At 40.3% G+C, this 22,598-nt stretch overlaps 1 long non-coding RNA gene across 1 annotated transcript in view; it reads left to right on the top strand.

The window, feature by feature from the left end:
- The window catches only part of LOC134471709 (uncharacterized), a 36,367-nt gene extending 16,846 nt beyond the window's left edge, over positions 1-19,521 (top strand). Inside the window, exons 2-3 of the long non-coding RNA XR_010041295.1 lie at positions 18,783-18,825; positions 19,255-19,521. This is a non-coding gene — a long non-coding RNA (uncharacterized LOC134471709). The remainder of the gene's footprint in view (positions 1-18,782; positions 18,826-19,254) is intronic.
- The last annotated feature ends 3,077 nt before the right edge of the window (positions 19,522-22,598 follow it).

Genomic DNA, 22,598 nt, shown 5'->3' with positions numbered 1-22,598 from the left:
CCATATTTTGCTATACTGCATACTGTGATCCTCCCAAGAGGCTCAGACTATTGGCCCCATGCCTGCAAAGTCAACCAAATAACACAACCATTTATTTGCTTTTTGTGCTTTGGTTGCTATCAACTTGGCCTGTGTTCCAAATCAGCAAGTTGCTTGCAAGGGTGGGGGCAGAAGCAGGAAGGAGGTGGTTGATTTTTAGCCTGTGTAACAGTAGCTCAGAGAAGGCACTGTTTGACTTTTCTCTTCCTGGGCTCCCATGGCTTGCACAGAAAGACTGGCTAGTTGGCTTTTTGGTGGGCTCCTCCCAGGCCCAGCATGACTGATTCTCAGGAGGCACTGCCTTTTCTCTTCCTGGACCCCACATGGCTTTCCATCAGTGACATTTTTACTCACACATTTATCTTTCAGATATGTCCATGGAGGAGCTAAGTTTTTGCCAGCAAATAGCTATTTTCTTTCTTTGGGTTACTGTGCTTGATTTTTCTCTATGAGCTCTTGTTAAGAATTCCACTCATGAAAACTAGTGGACTTCCGGGAGAACATGGCAGATAGATAACTGCAGCTATGGAGGCTCTCTGAGATATCCAGCTTAGAATCCAAGAATGGTGCAGTGTGAGGTGTCCTAAGCAAGGGGAAATATACCCTGCCGACCCGGGAATGAACTAAGCTGAGAGAAACCAACTGGAAATGCAGTACCCATGCTACAACTGGAACAGATAAAATCTCAGCACAGAAGCTGGAACTCACGCCTATGGAAGTCACGATTTGAATTTCCTGATTTGAATTTCCTGCTGCCGCTGCTGCATCTGAATTGGCACAGCGGGGAGAGAGATGCGTGAAAGCTCTGAGAATGGGAATATGCAAACAGAGTTGAGAGCGGGACTGTGGGGAGCCATGAATTGACCTGCGGTGAGTGAGAGGAACAGGGACCCTTCCATAGATTAGAGGCTCCAACAGAGGACATTCTGGGACCGGGCAGACTGGCTGGAATAGGACGCTGCAGTGACTTTAGCTGTATATTCCCCTCTGAAGCAGGATTGGTGGGGAATGCCTGGCCTGGGTGACACTGCAGATTAAGACCTAGTAGGCTAGCCCAAACCAGGTCCCTGCACCTGGCAGTGCACCCTAGCAGTGAAGCCTTCAGTAGATGGACCTGGAGGGGTCCCAGCATAGGCTGCCCAGGTGTGTCTCCCTAGTACACTGCAGTGGGCGGGAACACCTAGCTGGCAGATTCAAACAAACTGTAAACAACAAAGAAAAAAACTGGGCCTCCTGTATATGCTTGTATGGAAGGAACAAAAAGTATGGGAAGAGGGAGCAACCAGAAAGGGTCCTCAGTCTTCAATCTTGAGAACACTGATCCAGGAAAGGTAAATGCAAAGGAGAACTAGGACAGAAAACATGCAATATCAGACATGGCACCAATAGACATAAAGTGATATCTCCGGAGCCTCATAGACAAGTTCAAAAGTGAAGTATTTAATGAAGTAAAGCAAGATATAAGTAGAATAGTTAGAGAAATGCTAAGCACCGCCCAAGAAAAAACAGATGGTGGAACAGAAGAACACAAAAAAAGCGGAGAATTGTTTGATGGAGAAAATAGAGAAAACATAGAAGACATGAAGCAGGTACAAAGAGATTACCAGGAAACTAAAAACTATTGAAAACTGGCATAACAGCATGAAAGAAACTAAGGATAGATGATCTAAACTGGAGGACAGATTTATAATGTGGGAGCATGAAAGGAAAAACTTCTTAAAATTAACAAGGAAACAAACAATAATACAAAGGCTAGAAGATGATAAGAGGATCTATAACTTAAGAATTAAGAACACAAAAGAAGAAGTAGGGACACAAACAAATGAACTGCAAAGGCTATTCACAGAAATAACCAAGGAGAACTTCCTTTATATGGGAAAATGTAAAGATACTCAGATCTATGAGGCATACAGGACGCCAGCCACTTACAACCTAAACAGAGCTATACCCAGACATATCATAATCAAAATTCCAGAAATCCAATATAAGAACAGAATATTAAAAGCTGTCAGAGACAAGAAACAGATCACTTACAAGGGAAACACCCATCAGAATTACAGCAGACTTCTCGGCACAAACCATCAAATCACAAAGGGGGGGGGATAATTCAAGCTTTGAAAAATAATAACCACCAGCCGAGATTGATATATCCTGAACAACTGTCCCTAGAAATTGATGGAAAAACAAGGTGCTTCCAGGATAAAGAGGAACTAGGGGAATTTGCAACCACCAATTCAACTCTACAGAGAATACTGCAGGACATTCTAAAAGAGAAAAATACCAAGATTCTAGAAACAGTAGCAGAGAGGCCACAATGAATGGAGCAGAAAGTGAAATGAAGAAGACAAACTGACAACTAATGACAGAAAAAGAGCTCAGTAGAAATGAGGGAGAGAAGGTTGGATGGTGTGAACAGCTATTTTGGGGAAAACAAGACATTATAATAGCTAGTGCTTATTTAATATCATCTTGTTTTGAAGTCCCATCAGGCTTTTGTTCTTCTGTCTCCATCGGTCTTAACATGTTGTATCTTATTGGATTTTACTATATGTGATAATATAAACAAAAACTTTTATAGACAGGGAGATAATACAGAAACCATTGTTCATGTTCTGTTAGTTAATTCTAAATACCCTCTAATACTGTCATTCTCTTGAATGGTTTTACATTGTCTTGATATGTGTGATGCTACAGTATACGAAGTTATACTCAAAGATTTCAAGGAAAGAGACACTATGTTAACTACTTTTATGTCGGGATATCTTGTGGTGAAACACTATTTTGCTTAAATGGTTATGTTTTGACCTGCACTGTTTTGTTTTTATGTCCTCTTTTATCTCAATCTCCTTTTTTATTATTTACTTTTTTATTTTTATCTTTTTAATTAAGGGAAAAATAAAATATAGCAGGATATATTATAGTAACCCACTTTAATTTCCTTTTAACTTGATTTGAAGCCCTGTATTGCTCTCACCATCTTGTTTTGACTGATTTTACTCTATTCTGTTTTGCTTGATAATACCAAGTTTGAAAGTATAGGCAGCAACTGTGAAGACAATAAGATTCATTATGACGCCCATTCTGGTTGACTATTATCTTGTTTTTAAGTCCTGTAATGTCTCCAATGTTTTGGTTTTATTGGTTATGTTCTTTACTGTTTTGTTCAATTTTATTATATCTGATGATCTAGGCAATTCTTTTTAAGATAGCAAGAGACATTATGGTAACCATTGTTGATCACCTTGTATTTTGTTTTTACATTATGTATTATGTCCATCCTTTTGATTTGACTGACTCTGTTCTGTTATGTCACATTTGATTTTACTCTCTTAAAAAAGAAGTAATAAGAACTATGGGAGTAATAAAACCCAAAATGTGTAATTGTCATTGTAAAAAAGAGAGGAAAAGAAAGTGCTCTAAAGGATATAGCTGCATGTATATTTAAGTGTTTAAGGTAGATAACTATATTTCTGAGTTTTGTTGGATCATTGAACAGAACTGTTTGCAGTCTCACTGTTTGAATGGCCACTTTATATGCTTTAATTTTGTAACTGGAACAACTATTTCTAAGATGACAATATGTAATCTATTAACTAGTGATTTCCTACTGTTTATTTTTTCTGAAATTCTGTATAACTTGTACCCTTTTTCTGTTTTTTTTTTCTTTTTCTCCTTAAATAAAATTTAAAAAAATTCAACTCACAAGTCATGTATTCTAAGTGAGTTTGTTTACTCTACCTTATGAGCAACAATGCATTGAAAGGGATAGAAAACTCCTGAGCACAGAGCTGGGGCTATTTCTTTTAAGTGCTCCTGGCAACATCTCTTTTTATATGAGATAGGGAAAACATTAAAAATAAATGAAACAAAAAGAAAGGAAATGGAAGACATTTAACTTTAACATAGTTGAGGGTCACCAAAGTCACTTAAAGTTTGTGGTTCATACTTACTTGTAAGTGACTATGTAAATATATGAGCTAATTGAAGGGCTTGTGGTGATTGTAGGATGCGGACGTTGTAGTTGTATTAAAGGAATTTAATGAGTTGAGATATGGCAAAAGCAGGGAGCATAAAAAGTATGGAGTCACTTAAGTCCAGAGATAACAAAACACAACCACCATGGTTTCAGTACATTAGGAGCTGGAGGGTACCTTCCGTGGCTCCAAGTTTCAAGTCCTTCTTTCTCATTGATGGCTGAAAAGAAATACCTATTCAGAGCAGCTGTATATTCACTCAGTAACTATTTTAGCAGCTGCATGAGAGTGTTTCAGGTGCTGAGAATACTTCAAGGAATGCCGTAAGTCTCTGCCTTCATGCAGACTCCATATTCTTTGGGGAGAGACAGATATTAACATATAATACCCAGCACAACTTCAGCTAGTGCATTAGTTTCCTGTGGTTACTGTGATTAATTACCATACATTTAATGGCTCAGAAGAAAAATAGATTTATTATCTGCTAGCTCTGAGAGTAAATAGTCCAAGGGCTCATTGGAATAAAATCACGTCTTGGCAGAGCTGTGTCCTCCTGGAGGTTCTAGGAGACAACTCGTTTCTTTGTCTTTTCTAGCTCCTAGGAGCTGCCCACTTCCCTTAACACATTCCTTCCTCAGGTCCCTGAGAAGTCTCCTGCTCTGTCACATCTCCTTCTCTGACCATTCTGTCTCCCACTGGGGCCACTCAAAGAATCCAGGATAATCTCCCTGTCTCATGATACTTAACTCAATCACACCCACAAAGTCTCTTTTCCGGATAGGCAGTATGTCCCCAGGATCCAGATGTAGAATGTGATCATTTTGGGAGTCATTCTTCAGCCTGCTATAAGCTTTCCTGTGGAGGAAAGTCAGCTTAGATTGTTTGAAGGATAGAGAGCATGTCTGAGCCTAGAGTGGGTGGGAAGAGTAGAGGACAAGGGGAGGGGGACAAGAAGTCAGGCAAGACCTTGGGTTCATTGCTCTGCGCAGGGCTTTTGACTTAACGCAACTGTACTGAGGTCAAGGAACTGAGGTGGTCTAGCTTGATGATGCAGAGGACATGGCTGGCTGTGGGGAGCAGACCAAGGGAGCCAGGGTGAGAGTGGGAACACAGACAAGCCATCAGGCTCTGGGACTTGTCAGGGGAAAGATGATAGCACAGACTACAATGCTGGGCAGAGGGGATGGAGGGAGGTCAGATTGAGGATGCATTTTCATGTTGGGGCCAACAGGAATTGCTGATAGGCTGGATGTGGAATGTGAGGGAAAAAGATGTGCCCAGGATGGCAGGGCTTTCACCTGATGATCTTACCAAATGGGCACCATTTGCTATGATGGAGTGACTGGGAAAGGGATTGTCTTTCAATGGGAGGCAAGAGGAAAATCAAGAAGTCTGCTTTTGATACACTGAGTTTCAAATACATAAAGCCATTCAGGAGTGTTGGTAAGGGAGAAGTTAGATAACTTAGATCTCTACATGTGGGAGTCAGCACATGGTGGTATTTTAGTCTATGGGGCTGGATGAGATCATCAAGGAATAAGGATACAAGTTAGAGAAAAGAGGTCCCTGCCAGAAGAGAAGATTCCAGTGACCATCCAACAACTGGAGGTCAGGGTGAAATTGAGAAAGAGGTCCAAAGAACTGATAGAAAAACCAGCAAATAAAGAGGTCCTCGGTGCTTAATGAAAATATTTCAAGGAGGGGTGACCAACAATGCTAAGCGCTGCTAGAGGTGTAAGTTAAGGGTTACAGGGGCTCAGCGTTGGCCACCAGCTGGGTTGGTGACATGAAGGCATTGGGGGATCTTAGGAAGAGATGTTTCTGTAGAGGAGAAGGTTAAAATCTGTAGAAGAGAGAGGTTAAAATCCTGACAAACACAATCCTGGGGAAACAGACTAATTTTTTCTTTTTTTTTTATTTAAGAGGAAAAAGAGAAAAACACAAAACAAAACAAAGCAGTGTAAGGTTACACATAATACAGAACTACAAAAAAAAAAAAACATAACAGTAAGAAATCACCTGTTAATAGATTACATATTATCATCTTGGAAATAGTTGCTCAAATCACAGTATCAAAGAATACAAAGTAGACATTCAAACAGAGAGACTGCAAACAGCTGTGTTCAATGATCCAAAAACATTAATATAGTCAGCTATTTAACATCCCTAAACACACTTGCTGTTATATCCGTTAGAGCTCTTTTTTTTTCCCTCCCTCTCTTTTTTACAACAAAATTTACACATTTTGGATTTTATTACTCCTTAGTTCTTATTACTTTTTTTGGGGGGGAGAGAATAAAGTCAAATATGGCAAAACAAAGCTGTAAGTCAAAACCAAGGATAGACATAGCACATGATGTAGAACAGAGTGAAAGACTTATACAGTGAAAACTATATTACACTGAAAAAGGAAATTGAAGATGATCTCAGAAAATGGAAAGACATTCCTTGCTCATGGATAGGAAGAACAAACATTGTGAAGATGGCCATTCTCCCAAAACTCTTATACAGATTCAATGCAATCCCAATAGAAATACCATCAACATACCTTATAGATCTAGAGAAATCACTCCTAAATTTCATCTGGAACCAGAAGAGACCTAGAATCGCAAAAGCAATTCTAAGCAGCAAAGACAAAGCAGGAGGCATCACAATCCCTGACTTGAAATTATACTACAAAGCAACAGTAGTAAAATCAACATGGTATTGGAATCAAAACAGAGCTGAAGATCAATGGAATAGATTAGAAGATACAACCACAACTACAAACACACTCAACCACCTTATCTTTGATAAAGGAGCCAAGCAGGTTCACTGGAAGAACGACAGTCTCTTTAATAAATGGTGCTGGAAAAACTGGCTCTCCATTTGCCGAAAACTAAAGCTAGACCCATGTCTATCACCATGTACTAAATTAAAATCTAAATGAGTCAAAGATCTGAATATTAAAACAGAAACGCTAAATCTATTGGCAGACTAATTTTTTCAAGGCTTCTGCAAGGTGAGGCAGGAAGAAGGAGCAGAGTAGTTGGAGGGCGTTGGAGGTGTTAAGGGAATTAAAAAGATTATACCCTGTTCACAGACCTAAATGATCCTGTTGTGAAAGAAAGGCTGTTTATATTGGAGAAAACAGGGAGAAATTAGGTCAGCAAAAGAGAAGCAATATGGTACCCTCTCAGAGATGAGATTATGCCTCTAGTGAGATGATCAGTAGGAATGTGAGATTTGAGCCTTGTGTTTTAAGGTAACTTTCTTGAAAGATTAGTCAGCCTTGCCTGGGTATTGTTTCCTAGCCACTGTCAGTTGCACAGGTCTGTGGAAAGTGAAATTTAAACAAGATTGGGGTTAACACAGGACACTATACCAGAGTGGGCATGGAGCAAGCGGCAGAGAATGACTGCAGGGAGCCTGCTGAGAGCTCAGCTCTGGATGTGCAGGCTTCCTGATGAGTCTCACTCAGTTTCTCTGATAGGCTTCAGCTCTTCCTCACTTCTGCTCACCACACCCATGTGGGGCAGTGTTTACGGGTGACAAAAGGAGCATCTGATGCTAGTTAAAGGTAGATCCATGGCCCCCCAGGTCCAGCTTACTTAACCAAATCTTTGGGATGGGACATTTGAAGCCTGAGCCTCTTAGCTCTGCTGGGGTTGAGAATCAATGCTTTCTTGAGCATCAACTTCTTTTTAAAAGAAATACATACTTAGTTCTCTGCTCTAGGTCACATTCACAAGTTGGTCAGGAGAAGCTGCCAGGAAATTTTAATTCTTCTATAATTGTTCCTTTTTATCAGCACTACAGTGTTCTCTCTCCTGCATCCTCCTCCTCCCCCTCCTCCTCCTCCTCCCCCTCCTCCTCCTCCTCCTCCTCCTCCTCCTCCTCTTCTTCTTCTTTTTCTTCTTCCTCTTCCTCCTCCTCTTCCTCCTCCTCTTTCTCCTCCTCCTCTTCTCCTCCTTCCTCATCTTCCTCTTCTCCTTCTCCATGTCCTCCTCCTCTTTCTTGTTTTTCTTCTTCTCCTCGCCTTTCCATCCTGAAAAACTACCACTGAGTCCTCACTTTCCAGCGCAAGTTCCTAAAAAATACTAAAAGTTGATATCTAGAGGTTCCCAGGGTGTGGTGTGTTTGGCTAAGAAAGCAGAGCTTTGTGGACTCATGAATAGACTCAAAGGACATATTCTTCTCTTCTTGAAGTTTATTTCCTAACAGAAAAGCCATCTGTTTTTCCACCACCACCCTCAGCTCCTCAGTTTATGAAGTATTGCTGGCTCCTTCCTTTTGGCCAGGAACATATGCTGTCCGGCTTCATAGCAGTATTCATTAGACTCAGAAAATTATCTCATACAAGGTGTAATACTGGAAATGAGGCACCAGACTATGTTCAAATGCATTGGTTCCCTTTGTCAGTGGATGCTTGCCAGTTCCCATGAGAATCAGAATTTTTGTTCTATTGATGTCCCAGGTATACGGGTCGGCTTCAGTTTCTTTTTAAATTACGTTCTGTCCTCCTCCAAACCTTTACATATGACATCTTCTCTCTCTGCAAAACTCACACTCACTTATCTCGCTGATTTCTTTCCCCTGTTTTAGGTTTCTGTTGAAATGCCGTGCACTCGGGGCAGCTTCTCTGAGTGCTGTATCTACTGTAGGTCTTTTGACCATCTTCTCTGCAGCTTCCCTCGGCACCATATTTATTTGGTTTATTGCTTTGGCTGTAGTTTGTAATTATTTTATTTACTTAATAATAATCTACATCTTCCAGTAGGATGAGCAATGAAAGGGCAGGATTTCATTTGTTTTGCTTTTTATTTTGTCCCTAGGGCCGGACACCCTATGGTTTCTCGGTTTGTTGGTTTTGTCCAATACAGGAAATGATGCGTTTGTAATGCATGTTGGGTCATATTCTTTGTCCAGCAGCAGGTGACTAAAAACTAAAAGCTGAACAGAGAATTGACAGGTGAGAATATTTTTCTTCCTCTCGTATGGAATGGTTCAGAGACAATCAGGAAGCCAAGTTCCTTCCAGTGTTTAGCTTTGTAAAGCTGCGGACAGCCCCTGTGCTCAGGGTCCATGCTGGCAGCTAGAGTTTCACCATCACATCCATACTCTGGGCTGAAGTTTAGGGGAAGAATTGAAGCATGATGGAAGAAAGATCCCAGGTCACCTGCCTTTAAGAAAAATTCCCACAGACCGCAGCCTCGCCCCATGAGTCAGTGCCATTCATGGACCGTGCTGTTCTCTCTAGAAGAAGCCCACACCAGGAAGCAAGCTCTGTCTGGGAACCTGCACCATGCACAGGCTGCCAGCAGACTGGAACAGACAGACCCTAGCCCCTTCCAGTGTGCAGGCTGCCAAACAAGAAGTATCAAACACCCCTACCCCTGTCGTAAGTGACAGGTTTATGTGGAGAAACACAGGCTGTGATGATAACTATGGAGGTGAAATGCAATTGGATGCCTGTGGTGCTCTGGTGTTTCACTAACTTTGCAGGTCTAGGACCAGTGGTCTGATCACAGGTTCAGAGGACAGCGGTAGGCAGTGTGACATCTGGTGGGGGATCTCCTTCTGAGTGTTGCAGCCATTGTTGATGCACTGTGATCTTGATTTGGAAGTCCTATACGGTTTCCATTATTTTGTTGGGGTGGGTTTTCTTTTCTTTTGTTTTGTTTGTTTATGTCAAATCCGATGGCAGAAGCAGCTATTTCAAAGTTAGCAAGAAACATTACGGTAGCAATTCTGGATCTACTATTGGATTTACTATTGTTTTGAAGTCCTTTATTGCATTCATTGTTTTGTTTTTATTGTTTCTCTTCTATTCTGTTCTATTTGATTTTTACTATGCCTGAAATTTTCTGCAGCTATTTTAAAAGACATCAAGAGGCATTATGGTAGCTATTGTTGATTTTGCAATGTTTTGAAGTCCTGTATTGCTTACATTGGTTTGTTCTGGTTGGTTTCACTGTTTTATCTTCTTTTTTTAAAAAGTTTATTTAGGGAGAAAAAGAAAAAAATAACAAAAAAATGGTGCAAGTTATACAGAATTAAAAAAAAAATAAACAGTACGAAATCCCTAGTTAATAGATTACATATTGTCATCTTAGAAATATTTGTTCAAGTTACAAAATTAAAGCCTATAAAGTAGATATTCAAACAGTGAGACTGCAAACAGTTCTGTTTAATGATCCAACAAAAACTCAGTAATACGGTTATCTATTTTATATGCTTAAATATACATGCAGTTATATCCTTTAGAGCACTTTCTTTTCCTCTCTTTTTTACAATGACAGTTACACATTTTGAGTTTTATTACTCTAACAGTTCTTATTACTTTTTTTGAAGAGAATATAACCAAATGTGACATAACAAACAGAGTCAGTCAAATCAAAAGGATGGACATAGTACATAATGTAAAAACAGAATACAAGGTGATCAACAATGGTTACCATAATGCCTCTTGCTATCTTAAAAAGAATTGCCTGTATGTCTCATAGATCTAAGTACCTTTACCTTTTCCCATATTAGGGAAGTTCTCCTTGATTATTTATGTGAAGTCATAATAAAATTGAACAAAACAGTAAAGAACAAATCCAATAAGACCAAAACATTGGAGACATTACAGGACTTCAAAAGAAGATAATACTCAAGCCAGAATGGGCATCATAGTGAATCTTATTGTCTTCACAGTTGTTGCCTATACTCTCAAACTTGGTACTATCAAGCAAAACAGAACAGAGTAAAATCAGTCAAAACAATATGGTGAGAGCAATACAGGGTTTCAAATAAAGTTAATAGGAAATCAAAGTGGGTTTCTCTAATATATCCTGCTATTTTTTTCTCTTAATTAAAAAGATAAAAATAAATAAATAAATAATAAAAAAGGAGATTGAAATAAAAGAGAACATAACAACAAAACAGCGCAGGTCAAAACATAACCATTTAAGCAAAATAGTGTTTCACCACAAGCTATCCCGACATAAAAGTAGTTACCATAATGTCTCTTTCCTTGAAATCTTTGAGTTTAACTTCATATACTGTAGCATCACACATATCAAGACAATGTAAAGCCATTCAAGAGAATGACAGTGTTATAGGGTATTTAGAACCAACTAACAGAAAATGAACAATGGTTTCTGTATTATCTCCTTGTCTATAAAAGCTTTTGTTTATATTATCACATATAATAAAATCCAGTAAGATACAACATGTTAAGACCGATGGATATAGAAAAACAAAAGCTTGATGGGACTTCAAAACAAGATGATATTAAATAAGCACTAGCTATTATGATGTCCTGTTTTCCCCAAAATAGCTGTTCACACCATCCAACCTTCTCTCCCTCATTTCTACTGAGCTCTTTTTCTGTCATTAGTTGTCAGTTTGTCTTCTTCATTTCACTTTCTGCTCCATTCATTGTGGCCTCTCTGCTACTGTTTCTAGAATCTTGGTATTTTTCTCTTTTAGAATGTCCTGCAGTATTCTCTGTAGAGTTGAATTGGTGGTTGCAAATTCCCCTAGTTCCTCTTTATCCTGGAAGCACCTTGTTTTTCCATCAATTTCTAGGGACAGTTGTTCAGGATATATCAATCTTGGCTGGTGGTTATTATTTTTCAAAGCTTGAATTATCCCCCCGCCTTTGTGATTTGATGGTTTGTGCCGAGAAGTCTGCTGTAATTCTGATGGGTGTTCCCTTGTAAGTGATCTGTTTCTTGTCTCTGACAGCTTTTAGTATTCTGTTCTTATATTGGATTTCTGGAATTTTGATTATGATATGCCTGGGTGTAGCTCTGTTTGGGTTGTAGGTGGCTGGGGTTCTGTATGCCTCATAGATCTGAGTATCTTTACCTTTTCCCATATTAGGGAAGTTCTCCTTGGTTATTTCTGTGACTAGCCTTTGCAGTTCATTTGTTTATATCCCTGCTTCTTCCTTTACATTCTTAATTCTTAAGTTATAGATCCTCTTACCATCTTCTAGCCTTTGTATTGTTACTTCTTGTTTCCTTGTTATTTTTAACAAATTTTCCCTTTCATGCTCCCACATTACAAATCTGTCCTCCAGTTCAGATAATCTATCCTTAGTTTCTTTCAAGCTGGTATGCCAGTTTTCAATAGAGTTTTTAGTTTCCTGGTAATCTCTTTGAACCTGCTTCCCGTATAGTATGTTTTCTCTATCTTCTCTATCAAACAATTCTCCCCTTTTTTTCTGTTCTTCCATTCCACCATCTGTTTTTTCTTGGGTGGTGCTTAGCATTTCTCTAAGTATTCTACTTATATTTTGCTTTATTTCATTAAATACTTCATTTTTGAACTCGTCTATGAGGCTCTGGAGATATCGCTTTATGTCTATTGGTGCCATGTCTGATATTGCATGTTTTCTGTCCTCATTCTCCTTTGCATTTCCCTTTCCTGGATCAGTGTTCTCAGCATTGGGGGCTGAGGACCCTTTTTTGTTGCTCCCTCTTCCCATATTTTTGTTCCTTCCATACAAGCATATATAGGAGGCCCAGTTTCTTTCTTTGTGGGTTACAGTTTGTTTGAATTACGCTGGCTAGGTGTTCCTGCCCACTGCAGTGTACTAGGGAGACACAGACCTGGGCAGCCTATGCTGGGCCCGCCCCTCCAGGTCAGTCAACCTGCTGAAGACTTCACTGCATTGGGGTGAACTGCCAGGTGCAGGGACCTGGTTTGGGCTAACCTACTGGGTCTTAGTCCGCGGTGTCACCTAGGTCAAGTGCTCCCCACCAATCCCGCTTGAGAGGGGAATATGTGACTGAAGTCACTGCAGCGTCTGTTTCCGGCTAGTCTGCTCAGTCCCAGAATGTCTTCTGTTGGAGCCTCCTAGTCTATGGAAGGGTCCCCGTTCTTCTCACTCACCACAGGTCGATGCAGAGCTGCCCGCCAGCTCTGCTTTGAATTCGGTTCGCTGCTTCCCGTTCTCAGAGGTTTCGCCTCTCTGTCCCTGCTGTGCCAATTCAGATGCAGCAGCAGTGGCAGGAAATTCAGGCCACAGTTTCCAGAGGCATGGGTTCCAGCTTTGGCACTGCTCCAGTCATAGCACTGGGATTGCATCTCCAGTTGGTTTCTCTCAGCTTAGTTCATTCCTGGGTTGGCAGGGTATATCTTGCCCTGCTTAGGACTCCCCACAGCACACCATTCCTGAAATCTAAGCTGGCTATCTGTTTTATCTCTTTAACATAAAATTTAAAAAAAAAACCAAGAAAAATTCCCACAATAATTCCCACATGGCACTTTTGCTTCCATCTCATAGGACCGCACTTAGTTATATCTTTGGCCATATCTTTCTACAAGGGAGTTTGGGAAATGTAGTCTTTTTGAAGGGCCACATTTCTACCCTAAATAATGTTAGTTTTACTAATAAGAATACTGGGGAGTATAGACACTTGGGTAGGAACAATAAGTCGCCACTGAATGTTTCCTACTTAAAAACCTTTTATAGTTTCCCAGTACTTATGTTAGTGTTCTTAACAGTTTTGGGTAAAAAGAGTACTTTGGAAACTTGAAAAGACACGTGGTTGAGCCTCAACATCTAGGGAGGGTTTTGTTGGTGACACTTCAGGCAGTCAGTCATAACCTCCTCTCAACTCAACCATTTGAGGAAACACAAGAGTCAGATAAGCAAGGAACAAAAATCCACCTTTACTCTTGACTTGGCTGTTTGGAAAATGCAGCTTTTCATTGCATTGGCCAGCAGGCTGATAAACTTTTTCACTTTTCAATTAGGCAGACTCATCTGTTTGGAGGCACCCTGTGCTTCTCCATGAGTAGGACCTTTACCTTTGATGACGTGACAGGAAGCAGCTGAGGCCCACAGCACAGGTTCACAGGGCCTGAACCAGTCATACTGCTTTTTTCTTCCCTAACTTACAGATCAGATGAGCTGTGCTGTTTCCCTTCCCTCTCCCTAGGAGGTATGAGTAAAAACAGGCCAAGAGGTTTACTCTGAGAAAGCTCAGAAGTAGGGAGCAGTGTGAGACCCTCCAAACTTCATCAAAAGTTCCATGTGTGTTCCTTTGCAAGTTTTCTGAACATCTTATCGGTCTTCTTAGGGTCTTTGTTTCTAGCTTTGTTTCTCCCTTCTTCCTGCTCCCTGTGCTTCAGGTTTTCCCTGCCCCAGTGCTTTTTTCATGCTGCTCTTCTGTTTGTAAGGACTTCCTTTCTAATTCTGAACATTAGACTTCAATCCCCATTCAAGTACAGAACCAACTCCATATTCTTCAGGAGGTCGCCGTCAATCCCGTTATATCAAATCAATCTCTGTCCTACATTTCTGTGACACCTTGTTTATGCCCTTACACGATCTTCTCATTATTTATGCATGCATCTATAAAGACAAACACCAGTAGTTACTGGTCCAGAAACAGCAAAAGAGAAGAGAGGTGGGTGGAAGGCTAGGAGGGAAGGGAGGGGTTAAACACACGCGGGTTTGCATAGGTTTGCAAATGTGTGATTGTCACCCCTTCATGCTGTACATGCGCTCTCAGGTCATCCTAATTTCTTCATACCTGGCATTTCTTGCACTGGATCTGCCTCCTATAACTACATTACTTGCCTGGTCCCAATAGAATTTTGGCTTTCTGATCTGTGCTCTCCATCCTGCCTGGAAAGTAGCTGAATCCACTTAGCTTGAGACAGAGAAATGCCCCACTGTGTGTCAGCCTATTTCCTTGCAAGCACCACATTAATCTTCCTGTAGCTTGCAATCAGTGTCCCCAGGCCCATCTCTTGGGGTTGCTCAGATTATGCAGTCTGTCTCCTGCATATGACAGTCCCTCCAAAATGCAGAGTCATTTCAATCTCATCTCTATAGCAAGTGTACAATGGAAGTTGTTTTTAATAAACACTCTTAATGCTATGATTGATCATTATATGCTGACAAGTAAGGAAAGCCAGGTCCAGCAGAGAGGAATGGGAAGGTTGGGATTTTATGAGCATTTCAGAATTTTTTTAGCCTAGCATAATTGTGTTAGTGCACAAATGTTCTTTCTTTGACAAAAATTAGAGGATGAAGCTGATCTCAGGTCACATCTGGGCTCACTGGGAAAGGATGTTGGCATGGGTTTGTGATGGGTGACTGGAAAAGGAAAGAGAAGGCAGTGGAGGGATATTAGTCACTTGCCATCTGTTATGGCTCAGATTTGAAATTTCTTGCAGAAGGCCCATGTGTTCAGCAGTAGAGCTTTTGGAAGGAAATTGGATTATGAGGGTGCTACACTCATGAGTGGAGCAATCTCCTGATGGATTCATAATTGGATGACATTATCGGAAGGTGATGGAAACATGAGTTTGGATCTAGTTGGAAGGAGTAAGTCATGAGGGCATGCACTTGGAGGGCTATGTCTTGTCATTCATTCTTTCTCTCTCTCTCTCTCTCTCTCTCTCTCTCTCTCTCTCTCTCTCGTGCCACGAGGTGAGCAGCATTCTTATGCCATGATGCCACGATGTTCTAACTTACCTCAAACCTAAACACAATGGAGCCAGCACATCATGAACTGAAACCTTTGAAATCACAAGCCAGAATAAACCTTTCCTCTTTTAAGTTGTAATCCTCAGGTACTGTGTCACAGTGATGAAGAAGCTGACCAACATGCCATCCCTGTATTAATCAACATCATAGGTCATCAGGTAGGCCAGCTCAGCTGGAGTGAGGTGCAGATGGAATTTAGAATTCTTGACATCTATTCTACATTTTTGTGCTTTTGATCAAAATGCTCATTCTAGTGAAAATCAGAGGCCAGTGAAATGCCTATCCAGGCTTTGGTGGATTTTCTAGTTGTTATTCCTCATTTTCTTTCCTCTGAGCTGTCTCAACTGTCACGTCTCCTCACGAGGCTGAATTTTACATTAATCTGCTAATATATCTCTTTCCTTAGCTACATAAAAAAGAATCATCCTGCTTCTTCCACTGCCATTCTTTTTGGAAAGCACAATAATCAGTCTTTAATGAGCTTGTGACTCTGAACTGAAGTATAATAATTTCGGTGACTCTGCAGCTTCTGTTGATGAAAATACATTTATTTTAGAAGTTGATGACCTGTGGGGAAAGACTATTATTCTAAATACCATGATGAGATCATGGGAGCTGATGGAGTGCTTGATGGGATGGGAAAGGGAGGTGGAAGAGGACCAGTGAAAATTAGAATTGCATATGAATGAAAATAGATTATTTTCCATTCTGAGCAAGGGATCCTGGTTTCTTGATTCTTTGGGGTCACTGAATAAAAAAGTACACAGAAGTTTCTTGGGGATGGATCAACCCTTTGCACAGTGCGCCATCAGGTGACATGAAGGGTGACAGGGGCAGTCAGCCATGCATCCCATGATGGACAAGTAGAGGGTTCTAGGAGTAGAAACTGTAATGCTTAGAGGTCATGTTCCACACCAGACCTCAGGCTCCTTCTGCACTGAAATTTTATGTGAAGCACAATGTTTTTTATTATATAAAAAGCAAAGATCCCCAAAAATGAGTGAAAAAGTATAGAGTTACCCATACTCTCATGCCTTTGTAATTATCACAGACAGGGCCACACATACACATCTAGACATACACGTATACACAAGGATTTTTAAAGACAGGGGTCTTACTAACCATATTCTTCATTGATCTCATGTTTATGGTATAAATGTTATCATCATCTAACTAGGTGAACATATTTAGGACCATGTTGTTGTACTGGGCATTTATTGGTTACCCTTCAAACAGGTGTTCCTACCGTATCATTTCTTAATGAAACAGTTTCCAAGCCATGGGTTGTGGGTGAACCATCCTACTGTAGCTGCAAACTGTACTTTGATTAGCTTTGCCAATCAGCCTATCTTATTACCCACAGCTTGGTGACTGGTTCAGGAATGGACAGTTGAATATTTCAGGAATGGAGCCAAAAGGAGAATTTTGCTGAGGACTTTTGAGATGGATAGTTTGCCTCTCTTTCATAGAAGACTTTGGAATTGATGCTTTCTCTTACCTTGGATGATGTGGGATAAGAAGGTGGGATTGGGTGTTCGGTAACTTTTGTCACTATCAGGAAAGGGGATAGCAGAGACTGAAGCTACAAAGGGTGGAGTGAGAATATGGCAAAATAGAAATCCCTAGACTCATATGAGGAACCCTAGATCAAACCACATGTGAGATCTAAACTATATCTAGGCTTTTCAGTTAAATGAGCTAATAAATTTAACCCTGTTTAAGTTAAAATTTCAGTTACCAGCAACCCAAAATATTTTAAGTAGTACAATCACTTAAACTAAAATCAAAATGGATCAAAGATTTAAATTTTTTTGTTTTGTTTTTTGTTTTGTTTTTTCCTTTTTATCAGTACCGGGGATCGAACTCATGACTCCCTGCTTGCAAGGCAAGCGCTTATGCCGCTGAGCTAAATCTCCAGCCCAAAGATTTAGATATTAGAACAGAAACTAAATTTGCTGGAAGAGAGAACAGGTAGAACTCTTGAAGATGTTGGTGTAGGCAAAGGCTATGAACAATTGCATGGGAATTACCAAGAATCAACAACTAGAATCTTGATAAAATCTTTTGCACAGCAAAAGAAATTAACAAAATAAAGAAACAACACAGAATGGGAAAATACTTCTGCCAGTTGTTTCTCAGATGAAGGACAAATATCCAGAACATATAAATAACTGAAAAAAAATCAGACCCTGAAATTTAAAGACCCAGTTCAAAAATGGGCATCTAAAGTGTGCAAACACTTCTCAGGATGAAGTACAAATGACAAATAAATATATGAAAAATGTTCAACATCATTGGTCTTTTGAGAGATGAAAATTAAAACATTGCTGAGATTCCCTCTCACTTCAGAAAGAATGGCTATTATCAAGAAAACAACCAATAACAAATGCTGATAGGACTGTGGAGGAAAAGGATCCCTTCTCCACTGTTAGGGGGAGTGCAGACTGGTGAAACCACTGTGGATCAGTATGGGGATTCCTCAAAAAAAGTAAAGGGGCTGGGGATTTAGATCAGTGGCATAAGCGCCTGCCTGGCAAATGCAAGGTAGTGAGTTCAATGCCTGGCACTATACACACACATACACACACACACACACACACACACACACACACACACAATACAAGATGTGCCAGTTGACCCATGTTTTCCTTCTTGGTATCTTCTTTAAAGAATGAAAAGCTTCATACCACAGCAAAACATGTGCACTCATGTTTATAGAAGCACATTTTGTAAGAGCTGAATCTTGGAAACAACCCAGATGCCCATCAACCAGTTACTGGATAAAAATTTTTTGATATAGTTTTTTACTATTCTGCCATAAAGAAGTGCATACTTGAGACATTTCTAGGTAAACAGATGGACCTTGAGACCACACTCTTAAGTGAGATAAATCAGACACACAGGTATAATATCACACTGTGTCTCTGGTGTGAGAAACTAAAAGTATAAATAAGGGCCCAAACGTACTATAGATATTGTGAAATAGGAAGAAATCATTCAAATACAAAGGGGAACTAAGGAGATGGGAGAGGAGAAGGAAGAAAGAGAAAAGAAAAGTGAGAAACGAAGGATAAATTTGAAACGAAGTTTTTATAAATAAGAAGCAGAAGAGAGGTTGAAGGGAAGGGAGGAGAGAGGAAAAACAGGAGGAATCAAGATATGTTATGTATGTGTACAAATTTCCTATGATGAGTGTGATCATTATGTATAACCTCATACCATTAACTAATAAAAAAGATCCTTAAAGAATGAAATAGTATTTTATTATATGTATAATCTATGGATGTTTTCAGGTCTACGTTCCAGTGTGAGGATCTATTTAAGGACTTCTATGTGGTAAGTATATACATATCTACTTGCCAAGTACAGAACCAAGGTCCAGAGGGGGCAATGGGTCTCTCCAAGGTCTTCATCCTAAGGTCACAAAACTAGTTAGCAGCAAAATGAGGCTTTCTGAATCCTGCATCAAAATGCTTTCTAATTAATTATACTTAAATGTAGAGCCATGCGGGTCCAGGGGAAATAATAATTTTGAAAGATGGAATCACATCATTAAGCTGACAGTAAGGATATAAAAGTGAATCAGTTGTATCCTCAATTTGAAGTGTTTTGTATATCTTAATGTGAGGCAAGGAATGATTTAGAGATTAGAGCAGTAGTTATCAAACTATGGACTGGGGAAATCTTCTAAGGGGTCAGTGAGGTTGAAACTATTTTTATATAATGTTAAAATGATATTTTCCTTTTCATCTTCATTCTCCAAAGGGATGTTACAGCAGCTACCTACCTGTATGTGACACACAGCAGACCAAATGCAGAAGGACACAGGAGACCCTTCTGCATCTATAAAGCCATACGTTAATGGCATTTACAGAAATGTCAAACAATTCCACTCTTCTCATTATGGGCAGGTACAACCCACGTAAGCATAAGCCAGTGGATCCCTCAATATTTTGAAGAGTGTAAAGACAATCTGAGACCATAAATATCAAGAACCACTGGATTAAAACATAAGCATGATTTTCAACTAAACTTCTTTCAGAAGTCTATTTTAGTTTATCTTCATTTCTGATTCCTGGAATCCACACACATAGTACAGTGTGAACTAGAAATTTGGCCATCAAAGGTTAATATGTCTAGCATGGCTTAAACCAATTTGTACAAGTTTGGTAAGAAAAAAAAGCACTTTGGGATCAAAACAAATTTATGTATGTCAGTGAAATTGATACGAAACTGTTCATTTCTTTGCAGTCTTTGGTCAAACAAAAAAGCACTCTAGTTCTGTGGTGAGAGATTATCACTGTACTGCAGTCTATATCCATTAGAATTTCTGGTGGTGTGCACCAAAAGTTGACTCTGGCTAATTGGGTGGAGAGAGTTCATCAAAAAAGATCCTGAGGGCTCTCACAGTTGTTAGAATTGGAGACCCACACTTGAAGTCAAGCTTTTGGGAGTGGTAAAAAAAAAAATGACACCACTGTACTGGGTTGATGGGAGAATAATTCACCTGCTCTTATCTCACCAAACTGTAGATCTTTGTGCCCAGATCTCAGCCTAGCAGACTTTGTTACCTTGGAAGCTGGATTCTTTTCCACGATTCTTGCCCGTGGAATGAATCTTTTGCAGAGCCTTATTACTTTAGTCTTTCTCTTTAGAATGAAAGTCTTCCAGGAGTGTCTGATTGCCAGAACTTTAGGCAAACACCTTTGTCCAAGTTACAAGGAGGCTGAGGTTTGACTGAGTAGTCTGGGATTTGCCTTGGAGAGATGGGATGCACAGGGCTGAAACTATCCCTAATATAGCAAGAATATTTAACACAATCGGAGAAGCCTGGAAATGATGCTGTCTGCAACACATGGTGTTAGCAGTCCTAGAGTAGTAACAGGGAAGGACAAGGAATGTCTGGGTTTGGATCCTGACTCAGTTGTGACTGTGCCTATAGTGTGACTATAGGCAAGTCACTTGAAGCCTCAATGATACCGCCTGTCTCCTTTGGAAGGTGAGTGTACTGTATTAAGTCAGTTTTGTGGGTGCAATTACACTCAATGTAATCCTGTATGAACTTAGTACCTCTAAATGACAACTATCAATATTACCAATTTCTAGATTCTTCCATAGACACTTACTCTCTCCCTAATGGGGTGAAGGGGACTTGGGGCACAAAGAGGCCAAGTGATTCGCTTAAAATTTGAGCAATGCTAGCATTGGGACATGTTTCTGAACTCCCTGATTTTGGATCTGGTCCAAGTTCCTGAGCCTCTTGTACAATTAAAAGGTAGCAGATATAATAAAGTAATAAGGAAGTAATCTCACCTTAAGTGATTTTTTTTTAGGGTGAGAATATTTAAACTGATTTTTATTTGTCTTATTCTTTTCCGTGCTTGAAAATTTTACTCATGAGTACACAATATTAAAATAATTAAAAAAAATAAAAGTAGCAGGAAAGCTCTTTTTGCCCTGGGAGAAAGATTTGTTTCAGTTTGTGTTCCTTTCAAGGTGAGGGTGTGGGAAGCAACCTAAATGCAGGGTTTCTAATGTGCACTGAAGAGCTAAATCTAGAGGAACATTTTCTATGTGTGTGTTACTGATTAAGAAAGTGCTCCTGGAGATTATCCAAATAACAGGAATCCTCGGTAAGATGAGTTGGGGGACGATGTTGGAGTGAACTCTTCTTTAATCGCCCAGCTTCTCAGGGCCTTCGCTTTACTAACGTGCCTTGAGACTCGCTGAGAGGGACTCACAGAACTGAAGCTCGTCTTATTCCAAGGTGACTTTGCAGGATTAAAATTCTGGTGAGTACACTTAAGGAGATGTTGGATGATCTCAGAGGCCACTTCAAGCTGTAAATTTGGTGATTTCTATGAGCTCATTTAATTTTTCCTCCACGTAGGCAAAATGAGAAACTGTGGTCCTTCAGGGTTCTTGATATTTATGGTCTCAGATTGTCGTTACACTCTTCAAAATATTGAGGAATCTAATGGCTTATGCTTACGTGGGTTGTACCTGCCCATAATGAGAAGGGTGGAATTGTTTGACATTTCTGCAAATACCATTAACGTCTGTCCCTATAGAAGGCAGAAGGTTCTCCTATTTCCTTCTGCATTTCACTATGAAAATGGAGATTTCTCAAACCTCTATTTTTTCCTACTGACACACAGTGTGAGTACATGTATGAACTGAATTGTGTCTTCTTTGGTATGTTGAACCCTCAAATGTGACCTTCCTTGGAAGTCAGATCTATATAGTGACACTCAAGTTAAAATGAAGTCGTTAGTGTGTGCCTTGGTCCAGGGTGGCTGGTGACCTGGTAAGAAAGAGTAATTTGGATACAGAGGTAAGCATGTGTGGAGGAAAGACAGGGAGAAGGCCACGCAGAGATAGAGAGAGGCACTGGAGAGATGCCACCACCTGCCAAAGGCTACCTGGGACTCCTAGAGGAAGGGAGAGGCAAGGAAGGGGATCATTCTCTGTGGGTTTTGCAGAGAATACGTGCCTAACAGCACCTTGATTTTAGACTCAGGGCCTCCAGAACTGTGAAACAATAGAATTCTGTGACCATCACCTTGCCTACTTTGTCGCACATGCCCACAAAATGGACACAGCAGATAAAACATGAGCCTTGGAATGCTGCTTGCATTCTAGAGCTAAGTCTGAGGTCTGGATAGAGCCTTTCTCAGCCTGCCTGGGGAGAAAGCCACTGACCCCAGCCTTGGGTGGACAGTACTTCTGTTTAACAGCTAGGAACAAGGAGATTTTCCATCTTTTTCTTGGACCCAATGTCCTTCTGCCTCCCTTCTCACCTCAGCAGCAAACAAGAGAACTTGGAGGCTCATCAGCTTTTTACAAACAAACAGCTTCCTTTAATGTTTGCTTTGTCTCTATCTGGGCAGGGCTGTTTTCTCGTGCTGGGCTGCAGGGCCATGGAATGTGACCTCTCTCTGTGGAAAGAGCCAAGAGCAAACTTTGCCAGCAGAGTTGGCAGGTGTCAAGCTGCCCTGGGTGTAGGCACCTGTTGCTTGAGTGTGTTGGCGGAGAGACACACTGCCCCCAGGCAGGGCTCACCCCTCCCAATTATGCAGGTCACTCCTGCAGTCATAACACGATCTTCC

This window comes from Cavia porcellus, unplaced genomic scaffold (assembly GCF_034190915.1).
Source record: "Cavia porcellus strain 051 isolate PalLab524CR breed Dunkin Hartley unplaced genomic scaffold, mCavPor4.1 scaffold_19, whole genome shotgun sequence".
NCBI lineage: Eukaryota > Metazoa > Chordata > Mammalia > Rodentia > Caviidae > Cavia > Cavia porcellus.
Note: the sequence above shows the minus strand (reverse complement) of the source record. Positions and strands in the feature narration are given on the sequence as shown.